This window comes from Eleginops maclovinus, chromosome 23, assembly GCF_036324505.1.
Source record: "Eleginops maclovinus isolate JMC-PN-2008 ecotype Puerto Natales chromosome 23, JC_Emac_rtc_rv5, whole genome shotgun sequence".
Taxonomy (NCBI): domain Eukaryota; kingdom Metazoa; phylum Chordata; class Actinopteri; order Perciformes; family Eleginopidae; genus Eleginops; species Eleginops maclovinus.
This window is the reverse complement of record NC_086371.1, coordinates 11,953,055-11,977,805: the sequence shown is the minus strand read 5'-3', so window position 1 is coordinate 11,977,805 and position 24,751 is coordinate 11,953,055. Positions and strand designations below refer to the sequence as shown.

Below are 24,751 nucleotides of genomic sequence, written 5' to 3'. Positions count from 1 at the left end.
AACAATTGTATTCAAACACTGAAAATTGTGAATCTGTTGATTATGTCGTTGTTTGTTTTTATCTAGCAAAGGTACTGTTGTTTTATTAAAAGTTTAAACATAAGAAAGAAGAAGAAAGAGATGGATTTGCTTTCTTCCTAAGAACACAGTATTCTAGTAATCAAAGTAAATCTTTATAAAAAAAAGTGTTATCCTAATAAATATATTCAATATTAGGGGCAGTACAGTTTTATCACAACCACTCAATTTAGCTGTGTTATATCTTAATGTTGACTATAGGCAAATGAGACAGGTGCATTTCCACATAAAAATCTTGCCTTTTGTGCATCAGAAGATGAAAATGACAGCGACACCGTGAGGCCATTGGAGATGGGAGAGCAGTTGGAGGAGGAGTGTGGGTGCGCACAGCTCGAGTTGTTGCACGGGCAGTGGAGCAGCAGTAACCGATCCCAGCTGCCGCCGTGGGGGGAATAAGAGCTATTCCCGTCCCCCTTGGGTTGGTCACGTGTCCTTGGGGAGCGTTTAGATTTGGCACCACGTTCCGAGAAGAGGGAAGCGCACCGTTGCGCACATCCGAGTTGGACAGCAACATCTTAAGCACGCGTTAATGGTCCGGCGGCGAATCAAGAAGATCAGTTTTGTTTAGGGGCGTAGTCATAATCACTCCACCGTGGTGTGTGAAACCAATTCCCTCAGCACAGACACAACGTGTGTGATCCATCTGTCTCTCACTCGTCCAAACTTCTGCGCTTTCCAACTGTGATCCTTACTGCGAGCTGCACGTTGTTGCCCGCCACTGCTACAAGTCGACGACCAGAGCTGTCACGGTGAACTGAGGTAGGATGAGCTTCTTTCCTATGAGTTTGTAGTGAACAGGCAGAGTAATATACAAATTGTTTAAATAAACAGTGTTAGTTGTAACTGTGCAAGGCAGTTGAATGGATGCAGGATTTGCAAAATTATTATCAATCATATCAGCTGGTGTAGGTGAAGCTTTACCACGTGCAGAAAGAGGCGAAATGAAAACAATACGTCTGAACTGGGGATTCTAAAAGAAGTGGGAGCGCAAAGGTGCCCTCGCAATTCCCGTGTGTGATACGTCAGCATTACATGATGAACTTAATATTTATGCATTTATTAGTGTTTCAAAAATGGCATACAAATGCATGGTGAAAACTGAAGAGCCCCGAAACAACTCTGTTTCATTGTTATATCTGGATGATGTTGCTGTAAGGTTGCTTTGTTGTGTGATACCTGTCTTGTTAAGTTTGAAACTTGCTGAAAGTATTTTTGCGTCCCAACTTGGTGTAGTAGTACTAAAAGATCATAGGAACTAATCTGAACTGCTCTCAACCACGCCCCTGATGCCAGCCATGGTAACAGTCAGTAATACAGTAGAGTAGATAGTGTTGTTGGTGATAAGCATCTTCCTTGTCCATGAGGACTAGAACAATTTTGTAACAGCCATTATAGGTCATTGGCGCCTCAAAGCTATGAATGCATGTTGTTTTTTTGTTCTTTGTTTGAGAAACAGAATATCACTGCTATAGGTATACTGAGCGAGATACAATAGAGTGAAGCACATCACCACTCAAAAATGCAATAAAATAGTATCCCTGAACAGTCCCATAGGCGTGTTGCATCATTTTGGAGCAATGGCAGTATGTACGCGTGTGTATTGTGGAGACAGTGCTCCAGGTGACAGGCACTGTGTGTCCAGAAAGCAGAGTGTACAGTGTCAGCTCCACATCAATAATGCAGGATGCCTAAACAATGGAGAGCAAAAAAGTGGACTCCAGTGTTGTGCCCTGCCTGTCTCGTTCTCTAAATGTGAAATTCAACACTATTAAATAACACGTTTTTTGTTAAAAAAAAGGCCAGATCACACATAGATTGACCTCTAACATGTTAGATTCTATAGATTGAGGAGCAGCGAGGCCATGTTTAATGCATTGAAACAGCTATTACACTTCTGGTGGTTCACATATTAAAGAAAATGATTTATGTCTCCACTCTCTCCCTTTCGCTTGCTCTCTTGTTAATGCATGATCACTGTGTTTAATGAGACAGGTCTCAGAGCATGGGCCGAACCCTCTCAGAGCCGGTGCTGCTAGTTGGGTGAAGACAGCTGACACCCTCATTCATCTAATCTACAGCGTGCTGCCTGCTCTCTCTCTCTATATCGTTCTCCCCCGAGTTACACCCTCAGATGATAATTATTAAGACATTATAAAAATGACAAGAGCAGTGCCTTTTTCGAAGGGAAAGCCAGGGCATCAGCCACCTGCTGGGTTGATTATAGCTGTGACAGAGAGTTGGCGTTCTGTGTTGATGCTGCAGGTGCAAAGGTATCCAAGAATAAATGCAAACACCTACTGCACAGTGGCGTACCTGGTGACTCTCTGCAGCTTAAAGCATGTTTGCATCTCTGCTAGCAGAATGGTGAACTGCTGCCTCTAGCAAACAAAAAAACCCTAAAATTACTTTAGGAAGGATCTTAACTTTGAGGTCATTTCCAGAGTGACCTGTGTTTTCAATGTATTTGTATTTAGATATGTTTTATACATAATTATAAGCATTTGAGCTTCAATTATGAACCCTACTACCACTATGCCATATCAATGCCACCATTAAATATTAAAATGTCACAGATGTAACTGACCCACATGCATAATAAGTACTCTTTTGATTAAAATATGTTATCTTGGTCATAAAATCAAAGTATTCCTATCCGTCCTTTTAAGTTTGACTATTAAACACTGAGTAAGAGATCCTAACGTTGGAGTGCTCTTTTACTCTGAAGTGAAAAAGGAAATATTTTAATCTTGGTTTTGTTGTGGCTGCCTGTCACAGCAGTTGATCTTTAAAATATATTGGTCACATTCTTTGTTTTCTTAGGGATGTTCTCTGTACATTTTAATCACATTATACTCACAGAACAGTTATTCTGAAAGGACATCCGTCACAGGGATGTTTTTATTCTGGGCTGTCTGTCAAAATCTGATGCCAGTTTGGGTCTGAAAGAGGCATTTCTGTAAGAGCCAGCTTCTTGGCTGTGCTTCCACGGAGAGCCTCTTGAATCAGCAGGGGGCTCGACATGTTGTTTCAGCTTTGCTAAAGTTGGTGGAAGGATAACACTCCAGCTTCCTGTGAAATGTGTTTGATGTGGTCTGCTTTGCTTTGTTTTGTTTACATGTGTTCATGATTGCCACAAGTACCAGCGGCACCGCACTCACAGTGTACTAACTTCATGGTAACTCCAAAAGTTTACTTTTTAAATCATCAAGGAAACTGATCAAAAATCATCTTACTTCTTACCCAATTTTTTAATTGTCCCCCTGTGAATATGCTCTGGTGTAAAATCCAATTTCAGTGCCCAGGGAACACTATGATTGCATCTCTGTTGCAGTAAATGTTCATTCTTTTGAAGATTGAATTTGAAACGTTACACAAAGTATCCTTTTGAACTTGTCAAGGGTACCTTCCCACATCATAATCCATTTCAGATCAGATAAGATTTTATAGTCAATAAAAATTATCTTTAAAATACCAGTCACTTACCTCCTTACAGCTCTCACCATTTTTGCTTCGGTCTATGGGACATTACATTTGTTTGCCAGAGTCACAGGTCGCTGCTTAATGTTTTCTCAAATCTGCTGCAGTCTACAAATACCCTGCTTGTTACTCAACCTGCTGCATTGAACAGGGACTGAAAAAAAACAACAAAAGCCACATTTGTTTCTTGATTTAACTGAACAAAAGGCAATGTTTTCAGTCTTCCATCAACAAAACCATTCGTTAAACTTTAGGTAAATGTGTGCAAAGTGCATTCAGCTTGCTTGCATCTGGGGACCTGGTGTGAGTGTGGGTGTGCGTCTGTGGACATGTTGTTGATGTTTTTTATCTCAAAGATTGAAATTATGACAGTGTGACAGAATAACCTCGGGGTTCACAGGATGCCACTGGCACTGTCTTTTACATGCATCTCTGCAAGCAACACTTCACAGGCTCTAGTTGGCATCACAGCGGATTGCCTTGCCACTCATCGGGGGTTTAATATTCAATTATGAGGGTCATCTAGTTCAAGCTGCGTTGGATTGCCTGTAAAACAGCCCTGCTGATTGGTGAGTCAGCATCTTAGCTCTATAAGCTCACAGTTTTCTCCTGAAGAAGCGAGGCAGATGGCTTGTGGGAGCGTTTCTCTGACGTGGAAAGAGTTTCTTGTAGTTTTGCTTTTATAAGTAGTAAAAACAACAACAGGATTACAAACATGAATCAGTGGTTAGTCAGATCAGACTTTAAGTATCTGATTTCAAGTATATTTTGTTTAATATAATCCTGTATATGAGTTTTCTTTTTCTGAATCATGTATGTCTAGGTTTGATGAATTATTTGGGGTGAAGGTTTGACATTTTTTTTGTTTCCAAATGCCTGCAGAAGGGTACAGTGTCGGTGTCATCCCACTGCCTTTTATTTTTATGCTGTGACAGTCTGTCAAACTGTCACATGCAGCTGTGTCCAGAGAAGTGTAGGTCTTACAGTGTAGTGCTGACAACAACAAGCAAACGGATAGACAGGCTGAGAGTGAGACAGGCATCACTTGGGGAAAGTGTCGGAAGATCAGCCTCTCCTCTGTCCTCTCATGGCAGATAAGATATCTGGCAGTCAGGTATTTGGACCTAGCTGGTGGGCTGTTTCCTGGCTGAAAGCTGGTCCAAGCTGTCGGTCAGATTAGCGCTATGAGGCTGGGAGCACAGGCAGTCCTCGGGGGGGCACAGCCGTTAGACAGATTTGCAAATCCCCAGACATGTACACAGGCGTACAGACACACATGTGCATGCACAACCCCCACCGAAGAATGGGACGAGATCAACTCAGGTCATGGGAGACTCTTTTCAAATAAATTCCTCCTTCGGGAGACTGCTGCCTCCACCATTTATCTTCGAGAAAACACACACACACACACACACACACACACACACACATATATATATATATATATATATATATATATATATATATATATATATATACACACACACTCACTCACTCACTCACTCACTCACTCACTCACTCACTCACTCATTGTGACTCATTGTGTGTGGATGCAGTCAGATATCCTGTCCTGTCCCGTCCTCTAAAGACTGACAGCAAAAACACTGACAAACGGTTGGCTATCCAATGTTTATGGGTCACTGATTCTAACTGCTGTTGGCTGTGTGTTGCACTAGTCAATGTATAACTGCCTCATACATTACATTATATACATTACAACTCAATTTTACTAACAACAGTTTTTGCTGTAACTCACATCAAAAGTACCATGTCTGGGATATGGATCATTCTACTCCAGTGCTGTCTTTTAATTAATCAACTAACCATTAAAACACATGATATTCTATGCCATTAAAACATGCTTCCGTATTTTTGGATTTAAGCATTTTATAGGATATCTCAAATCTATATTGGATTTTAGATGAAATATTTAATTCATGTTGCATTTTTCTATATGCACAGTAGTATACAGTATGCCAGAATGTGAAATTTCATATTGGCCGAGTCCTTATCGCAATCACAGAACCAGCTTACGGATACAAAGTCAAGCCCCATGATATTTTCACCCATCTCCCTGAGGTAATTTTATTAGAGGCAGAATGCATGACCCAGTCGACATTTCCTGCATTTTGAGGGAGTCTGAAGCTCTGTATGACACTGACGCAAATGTGCTGATGGCTGATGCTGTGATCCTCGGCGGGGACCTGCTTCAAATATTTCTAAATTATCTCAATTATGTTGCGTTGTCATAACAGCTAACATAAATACCCTGTTGCCTTTGGATATATACGTTAATATATACCTGTACCTGATGATTGCTTTACTTAATTACAGGGTTTTTTAGGCAAATGTCCGTTCATAGCTTTAGATTTAAATGTTCCATATTGAGTTTTGTTATTTTTCTTACGACAATGCACAGAACTGGAACAAATCTTAACATAGCCTGTCTGGATTAAGAGCTATCAAAAGTTTTACACCTACTCTTCTTTAGCTGGTTTTGTCTGAGAAATCATCACCATATTGCATGATGTAATAAAATATATTTAAAACGCTATTATTTCATCCTGCACCTGTAGCAGAAATAAATAATTACATTTAAAGATATTTCTTCGTTATGCTTGATCAGAGTAATCCTTTCTTGTGTTGCAATGATGGCACCTGATGATCACATGCTGTATTAGTGCATTTCTGTACAGAGTGTAGCCGCTACAGCAGTTTGAGCGAGAGCTAAATGGAAGATGACAGCGACCTCCGGTTGTCCTCTGTCACCACTTGTTCTACTTATTATCACAGCAGGGGAGGAGACAGTTCAGTAGTGAAATCTCCTTTCCCTAATTCACTGTGATAAATTACCCCTAACCTCTCACTGTCTTATTGACCTCTGCTTCCAAACTGCAATGTAAGGATTTCCACATGCACGAACATACTGAGATTCCTTTTCCTGCTCCTCTCTCTTTCTCCCTCCCCCTCCCCTCCGCCTTTCCCAGTGTACCTCTCATTCTTATTCAGATTAATGCGACACACACCAACACACACACTCTGCCCACAAACATGATCTAAATCTTTCTTGCAGGCCCTATCCATTCTCCACGCAGTGCTGGCAGTTTGGAGCCAGATTACCTGTTACATGTCCACTGCTGTGTTGAAAGGAATGTTAATATTGGGTTATTGAGAGAAGAAACAATGTGTCCCTAGCATATGGTGCTGAATTAGAAGGTCAAGTCGTTTTTTTCTAGTGATCCCGCTCTAATTGCTTAACCTCATAATCAGCCAATTCAGCTGCAAGAACAGCTGACCGACCAAACATCTCCGTTTAACTGACAGTTGTAGTCCACAGAGGCAGCTACGATCAACATATCTTGTAAATTTACATTAATGAATAATGGCCTCTGCACTACAGGATAACCTAGCCAAGTAAGGTGATAAACTGGGCTGTTGTGTGCCATATAATTGCCATCTGCAATCTGAGCCCTCTGTATAGTCTGCATTCCACATAATCATTATGCTTGCATGATTATAGTAGCATAAATATATTTGGAGAGACTCTAATTTCAAATTCCGCTTGTTCACCGCTTTGTTATTTCTCTCATTTTGAGATGAAGATGGTTGTTTAGTAAAGTTGTGTCTTCGACATCATAAATTGTAGCTACTAAATTGTTGCATGTTTAGAGCACACTGTATTCATGTGTTTTAAGGCAGGAATGATTTACAGGTCCAACGACAAGTCATTATGTGCCTAATTATTGGTGTTCAGTGGAATATTTCCACTAATAGACGTTGTATGGGTAGCAATTTTGCATGGCGTGACTTGCCGGCAAAAATAGAACCTTTACTTTAAAAATAGAGGGCATGAGAAACTCCCTCCCTAAACCTGATGTGACATCTTTTAACAGTAATTGCCAGGCTAAACCTGATACTGCTGAAAGCTTTAATGCTGAGCTCTAGGATCATATGATCAGGTCAGATACAGTAACTCCATAAAACTCAATAAGACTCAGGGGCTGTGCTAGTGAGATTATCACTTTTATTTTAAGAATCCACTGAACCTGGAGTTAAAGGGTTGACCTCATTAACTTATAGTGAGGCAGTTAAAAGTGTAGATGAAAAAAAGTTTATTTTACAAAGTTCAATCGAAGAACTTTGATATATGTTTAAACTTTGATTGAATGTCATAAATCAAAGATGACAGCACTTTTCTAAAAACAGTCTCTAGAGGATCTAGTGAACTCACAGGCCATCCCATAAGACTGCTCAGGTCAGCTGTGATCATACATTCAGGCTTTTAGCGCTCTTACTCTTAGGAGCAAGCTGGACAAGCTCAGCTTTCTGACCCGCCTCCACACCGGGTTTCTTTATGCACAAAATAAAGACTCATACTGTTGCATCATTTTCAGATCCCATGGTTAAATTCCTCGACAGATGGTAGAGGAAAGCTATCCTCAGAAAACCCTAACAAAAGCAAACTCACATAATCCATGCAGCCTAGGCATCCTGGGAAAGTGAATGCAGCCCACAACCTCATATCTACAACCCCCACGGAATTCTGCAGCTGAATTGAGGATGTGATCTAAAAAATGCTTTTATTCTAGCAATTTATTTGTGTTTGGTTATCAGAAAAAGCCATATACCACTCTGGATGTGGTTGGATGTTTCTTTCTTATGTGCTGATGTATAAAACTATGGTCATGATGATTGTGTTTGAATGGGTCGAGATAATGAAGCAGTTCCTTTATGTTACATTTTTATCACAGCACTGTGGCCTGTATGACTACATAATCTCATCCTATACACATTCACATCTGAGACCCAAGGGAACTGGTTAAAGGCTATTTTCCTTTTGATGCTCCTTCATATTCATATAGATTTTAGACATTCCTGTTCTTCTCATCTCCTGCAGGCTTTATTATTTCTCATAAAGGTTGGAACTGAGTTTTTGTAACTGGATCAAGACATTTCTTTCTGTGGAAAATGTTGATGAAAGATTGCGTTAGCATCTGACACATCTGTGCTTATCTGATTGCTGCATGACTCAAGTTCGTGATGCTTAAAAACTAAGGTGCATCGTGCCTTTGAGGCGGTGGCTCCAAGGCTTTAGAATGAACTCCCCCGGAGCTTGAGAGCCACTGTCTCAGTGGAAATGTTTAAAGGGCAGCTGAAGACTCACCTTTTCCGACAAGCTTTTGGGGTGTCGGGGGAGGTGAGTTCTTAGCTGTCCCTACACTGGTGTTAATTTGTACTGTTGTGTTTTGTTCTGATTTTTTTTTTTGCCTTTTTATTGTACCTTTTACAGCTGTAATTGTGTATTTTACTGTGTAGGCTACTGCCTGTAAAGCACTTTGTACATTTATGTTGAGAAGGGTGCTATATAAGTACAATTTTAATTACTTACTTATCTTGGTTGTGTCCTTAGTTTCTGATGATATCAATTTAAATGGTAACAAAATGAAAAGAAAGGCATTTACTTGTTGCTCTAAGTTTGTATCTTTATGGTTTATTGTACTTATTTTAAGTCGCTTTGAAAAGCGTCAGCTAAATGTAAAGTAATGTACTTACTTGTTTTTGTACTAACTTTTCTTTAATGCATACAAGACCTGAAGCAATTATCTGTAAGTCGCACTAAAATAAAGTTTGGGAATAGAGCTGCAATAAATTATTATTTTCATTTTTAATAATCTATACATTTATTGCCAGATTAAATGAATCCTTGAAATTGATTCTTTATATAATCAATGTAATATAAAATAAAAATATGGACGTACAATCGTATAAAAGCCGCAAAACCCAGCTTTAGTGTAGCAAAATGGCCAGGTACTTTTGGCCATGTTGCTTGTTGAATGAGTTAATGATAAATGCATTATTACATTGGTTTTATCATCCAACTAATGACCTCACCACTAAGTATACCTGACCACACAACCTGTTATACTGTGCATTAGATATTTTGTTGGATTGACAAATGGACAGCTCTGCCCACATTTCGCATTTTTGGAATAAAGACTAAAAGGAGATACTCACTGTTTGTTTGGATCTTTTCTAACATGATTCATGCTGAGCCATTTTCCAGTTTCATCTGTGAGAAACCCAATCTGAATTTTGTATTTCTTTTTTTCTGTTATTGAGAGTGTCTCTTCTATAAGCATAACAAGCCATCAATTCTGCTTGACAGGGAGTCTCTTAAAAATGACAGCATTTGAAAGAGAAGCGGACAGCATATCGAGTCTGAGTTTCTCTTGTCATTCCCAAGGGATCCTTGATCTGCTCCCTTCAAATGGAGCCTGGCATACAGTATCTGGCCTGCCTCTGCTTTGTAATTGGACCCTTACTGCTTTGCATTATACTGTGGCCCAGAGGCATGGTTTCTCTGTCCCTTCATTGAGTTCTGCTGGTACATTTCTCACTCAATGTTGAGGCTTCACTGTGAGCCCTTGTCTTCAAAGACTTGTTCCCTGTCTCTCGCCACTGGTCATATCTCTGTCTTGCCAAATTAATTCAGTGGAAAGATACTGCATGTCTATCGTCAATATTAAGCTATTGTCCGCAGATGGTTAGCTTAGCGTAAAGACTGAAAAGGGTGAAACTGATAACATGGGTCAATTGGACGCTGATGTCCTCTGAAGCTTAATTTATTTGTTATCTGTAGTTTGTTCTTTAAAAAATGACCTGGAAAAAGAGCAAGTTGCAGGTTTGTGTTTCTTGGCTGGCATCAGTAATTTCTTTCAAGCTTCTGAAGTGCTGGTAGGTGGATTGTGTTATGTTTGGCCATGCTTGTCTTGTCTCCCTGTTTTTCATTCTGTATGCTTAGCTAAGCTGGCAGTCTTTTCATCTTAATCTCAACACCAAAGTGAATAAGCCTGTAAACAAACTGTGCATTATTCTTTTAGGAATATTGACCATCTATAGCAAATGAAGTGTCCTCTTAGTAAAAAAGACTTATGGGTTTTAATCTCAATGTTAAACCAATCATTAACTGAAGAGGATGTCATATTGGTGTCAATGTCTGCCTCCATAGTTGCCTGAATAAAATAATTAACTGAAACTCCTCACATCTAAGAGAACAGGACCTCAAAGGTTGCAAGAAGAGGTAATTCCTTTTCTAGGCAGCGATACAACAGCCTTAGCTAGCTCACCTTAACATTAGGAATACAACTACTGGACTTAATACTCCAACTCGAATGGCTCAATAACTCTTCCTATTAAAATATAGCATTGGTTTCCTGGGAACAAAATAGTAAAAATGTTGTAATTACAGAGTTTGAATACACATCAAGGAGAATCAACCTCAATGGATAAAAAATATATTTCCATCCTTTGTTTTTCCCCAAATAGCTTGCTGTTGTCCAAGCGTCTCTTGGCAAATTCCGTTTTGATGTATAATATAAGATAATGTTTTACTCATCAGACTCTTTTTTTTTAAAGCATATTTTTCTCTTAGTTTCACACAGTGACAGCTTGAAGTATCCACTGGGGTGATGAGCTATTTCATTTGTGAATTAGGGTAGGGGTTTAGTGTTTGCCGATCACTGCAAACCCATTAGAGATATAGACCTTTTCTCTCTCTCTCTCTCACACAGAGCTCTCCTGACAAGAGAGTTGCTAATAATTAATGACAGTTTTGAAACGTCTTTTAAAATTCTCTAGGAAACTACACAAGTGGGGAAAAAAGGAAGAAGCTTGGAGCTTATGGAAAAATACAAAAGAAATCAGCCACAGATTTAACGGTTCTTCTTTTTCTTTTGTACTATAAACATCTTTCTGACCCAATTCCATTCCAGCTAACAATTGAGACAACAATTTAAAGAAGGGTCTAGTGTTAAAAAAATCCATGAAAGATTTCATTGTCGGAAAAGTTAGTGAGAATAAAACTAATTATGATCTAATTTCATAGTTGATATCAGTATTGCTAATGTCTACAGGAACTTGTTGTCATTAGATGCCCTTTAACGGAAACATGTGAATTATATTTCTCCTGCAGAGATGTCACCGCCTAAAAATTGAATTCCAAAAACAAACAAAAAATAATTTCGATATATCTTTATCCAAAAATGATTTGAATAATAATGCAATTTTGCCAAATCAGCCCTACTTCAAGGTCAAATACTACAGTGATGAAAATCAAGTCTTTGAAGAAGTGGCTTTATAACAGAAAGGATCAGAGACTCCTGAAAAAGACATTGGCAAAAAAACATTTAATTTAGCTAAACCATCCAGCCATTGAAGTCATTTAAATCCTGGAGCGACTGATGAGGCAGAGCGGAGTAGACATGGGAGAGGGACGCAGCCTGGAGGACAACGGAGAGATGAAACAGGGAGGGAGCAGCAGAGGAGCAGGGAGGATACTGATAGGAAGACAGTGTGTGCCCCCATAGACTCAATATCCTCAGCAGCAATTACAGTGTTCACACACACACACACACATGCAGAGATGTAGCTTTTGCTCACCTAAGTAGATCCCTTTTTAATAATAGATTTTGCAGAACATGGCTCCTGCCACCCAGAATATATGAAATATCAGTAGCAGCAGCAAAAACAGCTCCTATATCATGCCATTCAGTGCTGCTGTGCATTAGAGCAGAACATGGCTGTGTTATCGATGTCTCTGCTTGGCACTGCATTTTCCTTTTACTGCAACAGATGACATGTTTGTCTTTCTCTTCTGATTAATGCACACTTTACTTTGCAACCAGCATGTGTGTGTGTTTGTGTGTGATTGCAGCATCAGAGGAAATGCTCTATTTTGATGCGTGCTTTTGAAATTTAGGTTGACGGGAACATTTTTGTCACGGTGACAAAAATATTTAAAGGGATATCTGACAGTACCATGTCTGATCATAATTAAAAGGGGATTTTTCATGTAGTTAAGTGCGGCCACTAAATCTTTCCTCAGTCCAAGGATGTTTTATTTACCTTTACGTCACTGTAGGTGCTTTAATAGTTTTAAAAGTTTTGTTGTTGCTAATGTTATACTGAGCATAATGATGATCAAACATTAGTACATTTGCATTCTGTCTATAACTGGTTGATTTCATCATCAAACATCAAACAATAATTCTTATGAAACCTTTTACTTTATGCGATTGCATACTGTATTATCAACGGGTGTCTCATATCCCATTTGTCTATTTTTCTGTTTAAGGCAGACCGCTTTAAAATATTTAAACAACCCCCATAACTAATTAAAATAAATCAGTTTAATTATAATTACCACACACAGATCAAATAACAAGACGTAACTCCTGAGTGAATGTAGGATTTGATTCATAATTAATTATGTTATGAATAATTGCACTAATACATTTTTATTAACTTTCTTTTATTAATACCTAGTTAATCTGAACAGAACAGCAGCTGCTCTCCATATGTCCTCTGCTACTTTGATTTGAACGTCAATTCTGTCTAATTTACCTAGTGTACACAAACATGAGTGGGCATATGTTAACACATGTTCCATATATCATACCATATTTTCAGCCCTCATAAAACCTGGGCGTTCTTGTGGAAAATTAAGACTTTAAAGATAATGGCTACTATATGAATGGCTTTGCTTAAGTTTTTCTCCTGTTATATGTCGCATGAAAAACCTTTTTATATCATGCAAGTCTACTATATATACAGTGTATATATAGCAAAATCACAGCTGCAATCTCATGTGTGTGTGTTTTTTAAGGAGACACTAGATGGCACTATGGATGTATAATCCCTCTGAAATGTTAGTGCCTCGCTCATCCTCTTCCTCTCTTACTCACACATAATGAAAATCATGATCTTGTCGTGTCATGTAAAGGATGTGATTGGGAAGCATTTTCATACGTTTTATAAACAGATATTTGAATTTTTAGCCATATTTTTAAGTGTAGGTGTTTTGGTGTCGTGCAAGTTTTTGTTTGTTTTTTGATTTGCTCTCTAAAGCAATGAACAAACGTTATTTGTTTTTTTATTGCCATCAGATTATATTTGCTCACCAAATGGCCTTAATTAAAGGTTTTACTTTGGTGTGATATTACAAAATGTCATGAGTGCATGCTAGGTGTTCCTATCATCTTATCTGTGTGGGTTTGTCTTCTCTCGAACCCTTTCTGTAGATTGCTTCTCAGCTAGTGGCTGTCTCTTAAAAATTCATTTTGTGTCATGCACCTAATCTGCTCCATGTTTGGGATTAGCCCTCCCATCCACGGAGAGGAGGCTCTCTCCTCTCCCCTCCGAATCTCATCTAACTATCCACGTATCTTCTTTCCCTCTCTCTCTGTGTTTTCTTCTCTGCTGTTACAAATAAATCTCCCTTTCATCCCTATTGCTGTCCTCATTCATTGGCCCCCATTTTCTCTTTTTTTTATCCCTCCTCTTCTCTCTCCCATATGGTTGCCCTCAGTAATAATCAATGCAATCTAGCAGGCTCTGCTGTGATGCAGCTGTAAGCATTCTGAGCTCCAGCGTGTAGAAAGAAATTAAATGCACTGAAAGACCGATCAGATGAAAAATTGTGCAGGAATATGATCAAATAGTGCATCTTTGGTAGGAATATATTTATCATGGTTTATTTTTGCAGATACTAGAAGCATTTCCTCAGCTATCTAAAAATATATAATTTCTTTAAAATTGCCCCTCAAAAATCCACCTGCGAAATCATGGTATCCTTTTGGTAATATCCCATTTCTATTCTATTATCAATCGTGTGTGTGTGTGTGTGTGTGTGTGTGTGTGTGTGTGTGTGTGTGTGTGTGTGTGTGTGTGTGTGTGTGTGTGTGTGTGTGTGTGTGTGTGTGTGTGTGTGTGTGTGTGTGTGTGTGTGTGTGTGTGTGTGTGTGTGTGTGTGTGTGTGTGTGTGTGTGTGTGTGTGTGTGTGTGATAAAAAGGAATTTCATTTAAAGTTTTTCCTAAAATATAGATTTAAATCTTTTGTCAAATTGTTAGAGTAACCTCACCAGGTGTCAGTTGACATGATGTCAGCTGGGCGGCTGTATTTCTCATAAGGAATGATCAAGCAAAACAGTCTTTCGGGTGCATTGGAAGCTTCAACACCAAAAATTGTGCGGACAGACAACATAATGTTGAAAAATATCACACACGTGTTCAAGAAATAAACTTCATGTTTAGGCAGAAGCAACATTGTTGGAACCATTGAAAAAGTCTGAGACATTTCCTCCAGACAGCAAAAACCAAACTGATAACAGAGAAAAAGATGAGAAATTCGGGATGAGAAACCCTCTTTCCGTGGTTGAAAATGTTGTGTTTGAACTTTTAATTGAAATCTCAAGCCTCGCTACAAGCTGCCAAACCCACAGGAAACAGCTGGGCAACATCTGTTCACTCTAGTCAGTCTATTCAGTCAGCGATCAGTAACAATGTTCAAAGTAGTAGTATGAAGTGTGTTACTGTTGAGAGCTTACGCTAACAAATAGTTCAGTAGAATTATCTGTGACTGACTGTACAACAAACGTGTCCTCCATCGTGCTATACCTACAGACTTCAGACTCACTGTGACATTTTTTCTCAAACAGAGCTTACAGATGATCAATGATAGGGGAAGCTCTATTAGCTTTAAACAAGCACATAGTTAGCAACTCCAATGTTTATCCACACTAATTATAGCACTTCATATTCAAGAGGGGTGTGTGTGTGTGTGTGTGTGTGTGTGTGTGTGTGTGTGTGTGGACTGATGATGCTTGTTGAGCCCACAACAAGGCCATTACAACCGACTCGACGACAGAGGGGCAGCTAATGAATTATATTTGAATCAATGTTGATCAAAACAATGAACCTTGTCTCAGATTTGCAATAATGAGAATGTTGGTTAACTTACTAAGGTTATAGTATGTATCATATCAGGCACCTGCACTCTTCAAGGTTTATTGAATTTAAGTTGCCAGTCCAGCAATATTTTAAAGATGAGAATATTGAGGAAAGGCCTTGAAGAAAAACACTTGCACCTCTCTCTTTCCAACAATCAATGGAAACAGCACTGAAAGCTTTACTAAGCAGGAGTAGCTAATGCAACCATTGCAATGAATTCCCCCCTTTAAAGAAAATACATCCATCAGATGTAATAAATGAAAACTTTCAATCCTATGCACCCATTCCAGAAAGCTAGATGAATGACATAACAATATTTCACAGATTTCAAATGTTTACTGCATTAAGTGCTTTGTATTCACATTGTGCATCTGACGGTCTCGGAAAGTCCGATCAATAGTTGTGATCACGAGCAAGTCTCCCGCATATCCAGACTCCAGAGAACTGGGATTAGACTATGATCCAATCCTTCTGTTTTTGAGATGGAGTTATTTATGAACACAAAGTAATTAAATCATAGATAGTAGAAGATATGTATTTGAATTAAACTGGATCTCAGGTAACTAGTAGTTTCTATATTAATAGTTATAGCAACTATACATTTTTTATTGATGTATCTATAGGACTGGGTGTATTTACAGATCAGTTACAGTAATGTAGTCATAGTTTATGGCTCCTTGCTGGCACTGTTTCATAGAAAATCTTTCTCTAGTGAAATGGTCAAAATAATCCAAAACCACTGCACCTGTAGAGCAATCTTACTGTTCCAGTTCGTGATGAGGATGCCTAGTAAGCTCTATGAAGCAGAGACACATACTACTAATGGAGAGTAACTTTTCCAACATGTCAGACATACTGGCAAAGACACTGCTTTGGAAACAGTCTTTTGGGGGAAATGAATGAGAACATGTTCTTATATTCGTTCATCCATTTATTAGCCTATACACCATTTAGTCTCTCACATTTCATGCATTTAAGTCAAAGTGGGCAGATTGTTCTCGTGATATATTTCTTTCTCGGCCTACAAAACGGCACTTTCTAAAATGTGACAGTGTTTGAATCAAATATTAATTTCCTGTTCTAAAAGGCACCTTTCCAATATCTCCTCATAGCTTGGATCCTTGTTACTGCCTATCTTGTTTCCTGTCATTTAGATGGACAGAATGGACCTTTTTTTTGGATCTGACACACAAGAATGTTTCTGTCTGTGTTTGTATTATACAGGACTTTGCATTTCCTGTGCATGCATACACCAAATGCTCATGCAAATGCATGGGGGTTTGGAAATGTGTGTGAGTAAGTACCACTTCAAACGTGGCAGAGTTGTAGCTGAAGCCTGTTTCAAAAGGCCCTTTGATAATGGATGTAAGATGGGTTGGGGTGTTTGGCTTCTCTCTTATGCTGCATTGAAGGACAGTCCATTTATTCATGTCCGTTCCCAGAGTCCCTGCAGCCTGGCTCCCCAGCGCTCCCTCAAAGAACATTAACAAAGGGCATATTCTGTCACAAGAGAGTGGAGAGGGGAGCAAAATGTGTGTGTGCAAGTGTGTGAGTGAAAGGACATTGAACTTGAAGTGTTGAGAAACTCATGCATGTATCTAGTTGAATGGGCCTTGTGTGCAAGTGTCTTTCCTCTGACACACAATCACACATACACCAGCTCTGTGTATATGTGCTTCTGTCATGTGCATATGTGGCGTCCCCTGACTCAAGGGGAATACCCACCAGATATTATGCCACTGTTCTCTGTAAAACTTTGTTCTACACAAAGAGCCCATTTCATGCTCGGCTCTTTAGAAGCTTATACATCAAAAATGTGACTGGGTGGGACATGGCTTGCATTGTGACAGATTATCTTGGGGCTTTTTGTCCTTGGTTTGACTCATGGGAACCAGGTACTGTGGTTTTTTGTGGGTCTCATGTTTCCGGTTTCAGTTGTATTATAGTGTTGAATCCAACATTATGAGTAGACAGTGTACATATGAAGTCATTGCAGGTCGTTATTGCCTCAGTCTCAGTGCAGCGCATTTCCCAAGGTGGAGATTTCTTGAACCTCAGTCCCGACACCTGACACAGCTGAAACTCGAGTCAATTTCTTACCACTCAGTAAATACTCTCACTTTCTCCAAGGGCACTTTAAAATGACTACGTCTTCAAGTGTTGAAGCAGCCCTAAGAACACTAACATCTCAATACAGGAGTATGTATTTATATTGATAATAAATATACGTTGTTATGTCTGTTCCCAAAGCGCCCCGCAGAATTGGCGGGCCCATTTTTGTATTCTTTTATGTTTATTGGATGTCAGAAATTAGTAAAGAAATGTCCGATTCCCACAGCCCAAGGTCTTCATGTAGCATTTGTTGTTTTGCGTAACAATCCAAAGCCCCCAAAAATGAAATGTGCAAATATCACATAAAACAAAGCAAAAAGGCAAATGTTGGTATCTGAAAAGTGCAATCAATGAGTTTTTGTCATTTCTACATACAAAGTGACAATTATTCAATTATTAGCGTAGTTAGCATAGCCGCTATGGCGGTGTGATGCAGAGACTTCCAGCACTGTGATTGGCCAGATTCAAATTATTCTTTATGTTAGGGTTAGGAGATGACCTAAAGCAAATTGCAAAAAGAAAGGCATACTTACAAATTGTGAGCAAACAAACCCTTTATCCACTGCTACCATTTTTATAGCTTTAATCTATGTTATCACAGTGAGTTAAATAATGTAAACAATATAACTTGTGCTGTTATTGAATATCATGCTTTCATTTCAGTAGCTAAACAGTGCTAACTACCATTCTTCTATATCAAGTAGTTAAAAATAGCACATATAGTTGTCATTCTTTTGGAGAGTACACAGGCTTGACAATTCACATCATACTGCATACTTTGGTGCGATGACTATCAATGGGTGAAATCCCACAGTGAACAATAAATCAATATCTATCCTGGAGGCATCTTGGTTCCTTGGTGTAGAAGCAGAAACCAAATGTATATCCTGGGGAATCAGCCTTGGTTGTTCCCCATTGCCTTAAAAATCTGTCTCCATCTATTGTTAACAGAGCAACTCTGGGTTTATCCTCAGGGACTTTTACAAAAAAAAGCTTAAACACAATGTATGGTCTCTTGAGAGACATGTTCATTTTTGGAAATCTAGACTGAACCTAAAAAGTGCAGTGAAAATATGAAATCTGTTTTAAAGGGAGAATTTTAACTTAAAAGAGTTATCTAACTTAATAATACCCTGCTAGGATCCCAACTCTACTGGGCAACATTAACTGAACTGTTAACACATTAAAGGGAATGGAAAACTTGTTTAAAAATAACTTGTCCCTAATCATTTCGCCCATTTCTAAAGGCATAATTACACTACAATTTTCCATTTCCTATTTTCTAAAGCCCCCAACCCCTCTTTTGTCCTTGTTTAAAATTATATTTATTTTTGCATGCAAATTTAAGCTTGTTCTTAATTTTAAAGTACAATACTTATTAATGTTCAGATTGTGTGCACAATTTAGATCATAATGTCCAAAGCATTGTGACGTGCGTCATTTTCTGCATGCAAGCAAACATGATGTTACTCACTTTCCTTGTGCCAGGGATTAACGGTAGCCTTTCCAGAACCCCATCAAGTTTTCTTTCTTCCTAAATGTCTGTACTGTTCGGCCTTCCTCTTTCAATCCACCACACTGCTCAATGCCTCATTGTGACCCTTCACAGGCTGCGTGCCCATGGATAAAGGGAGAAAATTACACTGAAATGAGCCTGAAAACATGCTCAAGCACCCCTCACAAAGCCAGCCATCTGTAATCTTCTACTTGGCATTGTTCGGAGCCATAGTGCCCGCTCCTTTTTTTTCCTCTATCTTTTTTCCCTTGTGCTGTTTTCGTAACACCACACTGAATACATTTAAAAGTGTGCCACTTATGACTGTGTTTCACACCAGTCGTTTTGCTTGAGGTTGGAGTAAGGTCTTCGAATGGCTGTCATGTTCCGGAGTGCAGAAAATGTTCACATCAATCCCCCTACGCCAGCGAGAGACTGAAAATTGGGGGGATTTTTCAAGGACACGCAGAACAGCATTCATATTCATGCTTGGCGATCAAATGTAAACGATTACCCATAGGATTATGGCAGCAGCAATATTTCCTCTTACTCTCAGATTCAAGGCCCGTTTTTAGAACACTTTTTTCCAGGCTGTGCAGGACCGCAGTTTGAACATCAAAGCCAGAGCGACAGTGGGTTTTGGCTCGCTAATGCAACAAGAGCTGATATGATTTTGTAGTATTCAGCTTATCCTGCCTGCCTGACAGAAAACTGTCCTTCTATAATTACCGCTGCATTGGCTGTGTGATTTCTAGCATTTCCAAAGCGCACTTTCAAGATGCACAATGTAGTATTTCAAACATTATTACTATAATATCTAAATAATATATATATCTTTTTATTTTTCAAATACATATGGAGTACACATCTTACAAAAATATACAAGGAGCCATTTACAGCAGCACAACTTAATAATTGAGCGTTTAATGATTGATAAAACAGCTGAAGACAGGCTGATGATGCGTTATTTATTGATTTTGTTTTTGTTCAGTGAGCCTGTCCTCATCCCCTCTTCCTATGTGATGAAAAAGTCAATGCCCTACTCAGCTCCAGCAACAAATCAATGACAGTCTGTCTGATCAAAGAGTGGGACACATCCCTAACATAACATCAGGCTACATATAAAATATTTAGATGGTGCAGAGGAAGACAGTAGAGAAAGAACAGGAGCTGCAGGAAACACTACAGAAGGAGCGGGATGACTCGCACTCACTAACCCTCTCCTCCTGCTGGTGTGTTTGATGTTGGCCCATATATGCAGTTTAAAAGGGTTCCTGGTAATGTTTGTTCATTCCCACTTTCTCTACTGTTCTTTTTGAACTTATACATATCCATTTTCTTATTTTTACCCTTTATCTTGTTCACTAATCTGTCCATCTGACTTGGCCTGAATATGAGTGTGAAGATTGCTGACTATCCATGTGATCTCTCTCATCCTTTTAAAGTCTAGCCCTGTGCTACTTTTTAAATAGCAAAATTAAACATGGAAGTTTTTAACAGAAGATGAGAAACTGGTGATTTTATTTTTTCAGTACAAAGTCTGGTTTGCACATCAAAAAACTAAAGCTATTAGATGTTCTTTACAAATAAGAAACGTATTAATAATGTAACAGAACTGAGCCAGTGTTAGCATGTTGCATTCAGGCTATGCTTTCATCTGTGATGAGATGCTGTTCACTGGAGCTGTTTGCTCCCTTACTGAGGAAAAAAACAATGAATCATTTCACTCTAAATGTACATTAAATTAATATCCCAATTTTGAAAAAGGTTGAAGGGAATGATATTTATTTTGGTCCATATATTGACATGACGATTTCTGTGAAAACCTGACTGTGTGAAGATGTTTTTTGTTGCATCTTATCAACCTGAACTTTACTGGAAGAGAAACAATAGCTTTGAGTACCTTGTGTTGTTTTTAAAAGATGAACCCGCAGTTGTAAGATGGGCCTGTGGCCTTTCTTTTGAGAAGATTTCTATTTGAAAGATACAAGATAAAACATGCTGTTTTGGCAACCCAGCAGCTAGCAAGGCCGTTGCTCGGCTCCATCTTTAACTCTTGTCTGATTATCCAACAGAGCAGAAGAAGAAAAAAAGCCTGTGGCTCAAAGATGTTGATCCAGCTGTGTTACCTGCTAAATAAAACATTGGCTGATTCAGCAACATTATTTGCTAAAACGTGTTGTCCTGCCACACTACAAACCATGTTGGTTTAGTGTCTCTGTTTTTTTAATGAATGAAAGTGAGCGAATTATTGAAGTGTAGTTTTGTAAGTGAAAGTAAAGATTAGTTGCAGATTAGGTTCACTTTAAAATACAATAAAGACATAAAATGCAATGTTGGGGGGAGTGCATTAGCTTTGGAGTTTTGTTTCCTTTTAAACCTCCCACAGCGACATTGACAGGCATGAAAGATCAAACCACAGAAGAAGACAGTTGGGATGAGGTAGTACAAGTTTTTCATCAAATCAAAAGTCACGCTAGTAAAAATAGTCCAATAAGGTAATCATTTAGAAAGCAATACTCAAGATAACCAACCACTACCACATTTCTTTGACATATACTAGATTGTTGCACAGGAATGGTGCAACCCGCCACAAACAATGTGAAATACCATGATGAGCAGCATTTAAAGGACATGGATACATTGTACAGTTTTTGCATAAAAGAGAGATATCCCATTGTATGATATTTTTTAATTCTCTGAATATTTAATTGTTTACGGAAGTATTTATGTTTTGTGCATCGAGTAATATGACTGTTGAAATTAGAGTCGGAAAAGCAGTGATGATTAATTCAAAAGCTGATGGAAGAGAATGCGATTTGCAATAATGGTGCCCCTGTGAGAGTTTCAGCAGGGAGGGAGGAACAGCTGCTTGTTGGAAAGCTATTGTTGCTGTCTGTTTGGGTGAAGCGCAGAGGTAGGCAGAATATGCATATTCTGCGGTGGGTAAAAAACAACACATTTGTGCAGCCTGATTAGGCTTCTGTTTGTTCCAAGGCCATCTTCACATGACTGACACATCAGATTCTGATGAGATCTGTCGCATCATTATCTCATTGTGGAAAAGGTCTAGTAAGACATGTGCAGTGAGAGAATATATGATATATTGTGATGTAGGGAGGCTGATGCTGAAAGGATTCATGATTTTTAGAGCCAATTTAGCATTAAAGCTGCTCTCCCAACTGACTCCTCAAGGTCATACAGCTCTAGCACGGAAAAACAAATATTGGTATGAAAAATGTGTGGACTTAAACTTAAAATGAGCATAATTCTCCATTAATTTAGATAATGGCTGTCAGTAGTTGTCGAATTACATATCTGTTGGCTTTTTCATGGCACATTGCTGCTCAATTACAAGATAAACCGTATTATGGATATTAGTGTAGCAACCAGGATAAAGAGGACACTACTATGAAGGGGTTTCTGCAGTTCTGCTGCTCTGTGGCGAAATTCAACAATGCGAACAGATTTTGAACCTGACTTTGAGCCAACTCTGTAAAGTTGGAGGTTCTTAGTTAAAAGGCGAGCCCTGTCCTCCGCATACAGATGCTATAGAGAGCCTTGGAGCTGATAATTAAAAGTGCATCCGACTGAGAATAACAGTTGACAGTCATTAAGGTGAGAGGTTCAGCCTTATTGAACAGTCTACATAGGAACTAAGACCCGGCTGTAGCTGGCACCCTATTAGAACAAGCTTGGTTATGTGCAAGTGCACTTCACAGTCCAAGTTCAATAAATCAGGGAGTCCATCTCATTAATTTCACAATGCTAAACTTTAAATTTAATTTAGTGCAAATGTCAAACTGAAGTACCTTGTGCTCACTAATGTACAGCACCACATTTTCAAAAATGTACAGGATAAGATGCTGACCATCAGCAGTGGGTGTTACTACAAGTCAGATATTTATTGGACTGTAAATTATGTTCCCTATATTCCTCTGCGTATTTTAGGATGCCATTTTTTACTGTTTTAAACATAGCTTGTTTACAATACAAGCAAAGAGAAAAAGAAAGTTCTGTTTTGAACAACAGCGAGAGCATGCCCCCTAGCTACCCAGAGGCTGGGACTGGAAATCCCAACATTTCAGTCACTATTGTTTATGTATATATAGGCCATTTATTCAGTCCTTTTTGCTCATGTTTATATGTATGAGAGCATTATGAGTGTCAAGACAAGACAGGAATGGAATGTCTTGTACTTCCATTTTGGAATTTTTTGTCCAAATAAACGTCAAACTCTGTATTTTGGGGCCTACTTTAATTTTGGTCATAATATACTCATGCAAGTGGCAAAATCAAAAGAAAGATCAACATGCTATTTGCAACGAGTATTCTGCAATTTCCGAATATGTTATAAACTGTAAGGGGATGCATTAAATGAAAAAACAGCAGTTAAATTGTCCCCTATAAATTAAGAAAAACATTAACGTCCATAAAGGTTTTGGTAATTTCTTTTAAACACAATTCATACTGACCTTGTCTTACAATCCTAATTGAAGACAAAAACAGTTGAGTGGGTTTTAAAAAAAGCCCAGTGACTGTGTTTCTCATGCTGGGAAAAAATGCTGAGGCTTGACGTACAATGTTTGTATACTGCGTTGAGTGAGGTCATACCAGGAAACGCGGCTGGGATGTGCGAGTTTCCCTGGTGATACAAGTGGCTCCTGTGTGTTGTGGTGTAGCTGATAGTGAGAATGGATGTGTGTGTGTGCTGAGCTAATTCTGGAAGAGGCAACCGACGCCCTTTCACATGAAGTTACCGCCCTAAGACTTAAAGAGTTCTTTGTTACCAAAAATGTTACCAATAAAACGTCTTCTAGCTATAATCTTTTGACTTTGTCATCCAAAAGATAGAGGTGGAATTGTTTGCTCGTAATTTGTGTGACTCCAACAATACTTTCTGGTACCAACCATATGTTAAGGTTGTATAGAAAAAAGATCTCATCAGTGCTTAACTTAAAAATATGTTCACTCTTTGAAGCTTTTGGTCTGTTCTTTTCCATCAAATCCTTGGCAGTTAATCTTCTCAGCTACGAAAAATATAAGATACTCACTGCACAGCAACAGCCTCTGTTCAGGCCGCATTATTGAATGTACTGTAGTCATCGCTCTTGTCCTCTTGTGTTGCATTTGAGCCAAACTATGTTAGCTGTGTTCAAAAGTCATTAGCTAGTGTACATTGCTCCTCTGACATTTATTTATGCGTGATACTCCCTTTTGGCAGATTAATAGTTGATTTGTGATGGCCTAGAAAATGGAGCCATTTTAATTTGATCAAGACTGATAGTGTGATGGTGGAATCTTTAATGGCATTTGTCAAGTACTAAGTTAGGTCGTGACCACAAAGTACAGCCCTTACAGCAGTTTACAGCGGTTTGGAAAAAGTGAAGGACAGCTAATGTCAAGGTGCATTTTTGCAATTTGTGCTGCTGCTGATATGCCAAGGAGAGTAGAGAGCTGTGGTTGTACAGGCCAGATCACATTTGACCAAGCACTGTGGTTGGCCGTCGCATAGCTCAGTGGGTAGAGCAGGCGGCCATTTACTGGGGTTTGATGCCCATGCGATGGACCCAGATTCGAATCCGGCCTGAATCCCTTTGCTGCGCGTCTTCCCCTCTGTCTCCCCTTTCTGAACTGCACTATATTAAAGGCACTGGTTGCCCAAACAATTATTTAAAAAAAAAAGCATGACACTGTGGTTGAGAGTTCTGGGGAGGACTACTCAGCTGACCTTTCTTTACTAAGTTAAAAAATAGTATCTCTCATTGGAGTTAGACTTGTCCGTAATGTACTTGTCTGACT

General features: G+C 38.9%; 1 protein-coding gene across 2 annotated transcripts in view; it reads left to right on the top strand.

Moving 5' to 3' along the window:
- Positions 1-413: 413 nt before the first annotated feature.
- mid2 (midline 2) overlaps positions 414-24,751 on the top strand; it is a 123,148-nt gene continuing 98,810 nt past the window's right edge. For both annotated transcript variants that reach the window (XM_063876799.1, XM_063876798.1), the window contains exon 1: positions 414-837. The gene's annotated coding sequence lies outside the window, so the exon portion shown is untranslated. The remainder of the gene's footprint in view (positions 838-24,751) is intronic.